Below are 4,354 nucleotides of genomic sequence, written 5' to 3'. Positions count from 1 at the left end.
TGGAAACCTCGCGTAAAGATGTATGACACAAGGGGCACACAATCACCTGATCACGTTCGAAGTCCGTGAGTTGCGCAGAGCGCCCCATACTGCTGTCTCACGATGTCTTATGACTACTGAGGTCGCTGATGTGGAGTACCTGGCAGTTAGGAGGCAGTACATATCGTCCGCTCTCTTCTGCTGGCAGCTTCTCACCCGACTAGATGCTCTCCTCTCGTGCTCTCTTGGGCAGCAGCCCATTCAGTTTCAGCGGCTTCTCTAGGGCTGCCTTTTTTACTGCATTAAATTACCATGCTCGTATAAAACGTTTAACTTCTTCACCTCAACGGGTGCCCACTGCTTTCCCTTCCTCGCCAATCCTGACACTTGAACAACGACATAATCTTTTACTAAAATATCATCCATAAAATACTTGAAAATGGCCTAAGGCCGAAATTTTACTATCGTACAGGAAATAAAGAGAATGACAGCTGAAAGCTTCAAGAAATCATTCAAAAAATTCATCACAGCTGCGGACCCTATCGTATTGAAAATTATTGATATTAATATTTCATTTTGCCTGAAGACATCTTGTTTACTTGCAACCTGTAGCATACTTTAGAATTACATACATGAACACCAGCTTGCGAGTATTCTTTTCAGCATCGCTAAAATTGTCCTTACAGGGAGGGCATACAGAGTCAGTTTTTCTGCTGTAAGATTGTACATCCCTCATCGCATCCTTCAGTGAAACACCTTGACGTAAAGTATGAAATATATGTATATTTAATACTCTGTGCATTATCTTCAATATCCAAACGTTCTGGAGGACAGCATATCATACTAGATGAGCATTCTTAATGAGCCATGTCTTTCAAGTGGTTTTGTAGGATCAGTCATTATAATTAGCTTCACAGATAGCACTTTAGGTGTTGTAATACAACGGTCGATTCAGTATATGGTTACCAAAATACTGTATTTATTTGTTATTATCTTTTTTTCCTGAGGCAAACGGTACTTAAAAATGGTTTCATATGATGTTAGTGCATGCTTATTAAAGCCTGGGAAGGGCCACATGATACTTTAAGTTAGCGGAAAAGCCTTCCCTGCATCAAATACATATGGCAGCATGTGCAGAACTGCATTATGGGAAATTTTTCTTCGATGACTCCTACACAGTTTGAGAAATCACAATGTATTCGAAAATCATGGGTAATATGTAAACAAACATTGGTTGTTGGTTCATGAAGACTCCAGTGAGTTACCAGATTTGCTTTTGGGGACATCATCTAAGAAAACTTCACAGACTTCAGATAGGAGGAAACCCTACACGCTGATTTACTTAAGTAATCCAAGAAAGGATCAACTCAATTATCACAGTCTCTGATGGGAAGGCTTGACCGATATACAGGGTGAGTCAAAAAGAATACCACAACTTTAGGAATTTAAAACTCTACAACGACAAAAGGCAGAGCTAAGCACTATCTGTCGGCGAATTAAGGGAGCTATAAAGTTTCATTTAGTTGTACATTTGTTCGCTTGAGGCGCTGTTGACTAGGCGTCAGCGTCAGTTGATGCTAAGATGGTGACCGCTCAACAGAAAGCTTTTTGTGTTATTGAGTATGGCAGAAGTGAATCGACGACAGTTGTTCAGCGTGCATTTCGAACGAAGTATGGTGTTAAACCTCCTGATAGGTGGTGTATTAAACGTTGGTATAAACAGTTTACAGAGAATGGGTGTTTGTGCAAAGGGAAAAGTTCTGGACGGCCGAGAACAAGTGATGAAAATGTAGCACGCATCCAGCAAGCATTTGTTCGCAGCCCAGGAAAATCGAATCACAGAGCTAGCAGAAAGCTGCAAATTCCACAATCAACTGTATGAAGAGTCCTACGAAAAAGGTTAGTTATGAAACCTTATCGTCTGAAATTGGTTCAAGCACTGTCTGCAGCTGATAAGATTAAAAGAATCGATTTCTGTGATTTTATCCTTGCTCAAATGGAAACAGATGAATCTTTCGTTTCAAAGATTGTGTTTAGTGATGAAGCAACTTTCCACACTAACGGGAAAGTCAACCGTCACAATGTCTGTAGATGGGGCACCGAGAATCCACGGAAACAACTCAGTATGAACGTGACTCGCCTAAGGTGAACGTTTTCTGTGCCATTTCAGCCAATAAAGTTTTTGGTCCCTTTTTCTTCGAAGGTGCTACTGTAACTGGACTACAGTATCTGGAGATGTTAGAGAATTGGCTGTTCCCTCAGCTCGAACAAGAAGCACAACAATTTATATTTCAGCAGGATGGAGCGCCACACGTCAACTACCCGAGGCGATGGATCGGCCGCCAGGCAGCCCGTGACAGAGCACTTCATCACTGGCCGCCAAGAAGCCCTGATCTTACCCCCTGCAAGTTTTTCTTATGGGGGTATGTTAAGGATATGGTGTTTCGGCCACCTCTCCCAGCCACCATTGATGATTTGAAACGAGAAATAACAGCAGCTATCCAAACTGTTACGCCTGATATGCTACAGAGAGTGTGGAACGAGTTGGAGTATCGGGTTGATATTGCTCGAGTGTCTGGAGGGGGCCATATTGAACATCTCTGAACTTGTTTTTGAGTGAAAAAAAACCTTTTTAAATACTCTTTGTAATGATGTATAACAGAAGGTTATATTATGTTTCTTTCATTAAATATACATTTTTAAAGTTGTGGTATTCTTTTTGAATCACCCTGTACTTTACGTCATCTATACCACTTTCTATGAAATCGCGAATGCACTGAGAAACTTGTATGAAGGTTCAAATACGCGAAGAGAGTTTACACATGGCGTCTCTATGCTGGGGATAAACTTGTGTCAGAAAAGTTGTGTTGTGGATAGCGGTGCAAATGCTAGACATTGCACATGGACTATTCTGTTGAAAAATCTGTGTTGTGGAGACAAGATGTAATTTCAAATCAAGTACGGTGGAAGGAAAAGCAGGAAGTGAACAATCAAGCAATAGTGACTCAAACTGATAGCTTTTGGGTAGCAACAGCGAATTAAAATTGTGTGCGTCATTGAGAAAAAAGGGTGTCGTGAAACTGAATAAGTTCATAATTGTAAAAAGTTAATCCACACTCATGAATTATGAACATTTCGAGAGTGGAACATAATGAACTGGCATCAATAAGACATTGTGAGAAAGAAGAAACAAGACAACGGCAACAGCAGCAGCAGCAGGCGTGACGAGGCCAGCCAGATACAGGGTGTTACAAAAAGGTACGGCCAAACTTTCAGGAAACATTCCTCACACACAAAGAAAGAAAATATGTTATGTGGACATGTGTTCGGAAACGCTTACTTTCCATGTTAGAGCTCATTTTATTACTTCTCTTCAAATCACATTAGTCATGGAATGGAAACACACAGCAACAGAACGTACCAGCGTGACTTCAAACACTTTGTTACAGGAAATGCTCAAAATGTCCTCCGTTAGCGAGGATACATGCATCCACCCTCCGTCGCATGGAATCCCTGATGCACTGATGCAGCCCTGGAGAATGGCGTATTGTATCACAGCTGTCCACAATACGAGCACGAAGAGTCTCTACATTTGGTACCGGGGTTGCGTAGACAAGAGCTTTCAAATGCCCCCATAAATGAAAGTCAAGAGGGTTGAGGTCAGGCGAGCGTGGAGGCCATGGAATTGGTCCATCTCTACCAATCCATCGGTCACCGAATCTGTTGTTGAGAAGCGTACGAACACTTGGACTGAAATGTGCAGGAGCCCCATCGTGCATGAACCACATGTTGTGTCGTACTTGTAAAGGCACATGTTCTAGCAGCACAGGTAGAGTATCCCGTATGAAACCATGATAACGTGCTCCATTGAGCGTAGGTGGAAGAACGAAACTAAAATGAGCTCTAACATGGAAATTAAGCCTTTCCGGACACATGTCCACATAACATATTTTCTTTATTTGTGTGTGAGGAATGTTTCCTGAAAGTTTGGCCGTACCTTTTTGTAACACCCTGTATCTGGGGGAGACATCAAAGCGCGCGAAAAGCAGCAGAGAGGGGGTGTGGTGAAGGCACACACGCAGAAGTCCAGAGTTCGACACCTGGGCGCAGTGTCGAAAAATTCTTGACGCAGATACATTGTGTAGGGAACACAGAAACTTACCTAAAGTAAGTCGAATTTCACATTGATAACAAGAGGGTGAATAGAATAAGTTTGTAATGTAAGGGGTATGATACTTAGAAATGGTAGAATAAATAAAAAATCAGAATGACTACCTCAGTAAAATGCGCAGAGTTGAATTTGAATCAACAAAATGTAGATTCTGATGGAAGTATTAGTGACTTAAAACTCTATTGCAGAGTCTAGAGAAAATAT

This window comes from Schistocerca serialis, chromosome 5 (assembly GCF_023864345.2).
Source record: "Schistocerca serialis cubense isolate TAMUIC-IGC-003099 chromosome 5, iqSchSeri2.2, whole genome shotgun sequence".
Classification (NCBI taxonomy): domain Eukaryota; kingdom Metazoa; phylum Arthropoda; class Insecta; order Orthoptera; family Acrididae; genus Schistocerca; species Schistocerca serialis.
This window is presented reverse-complemented; position numbering follows the sequence as displayed.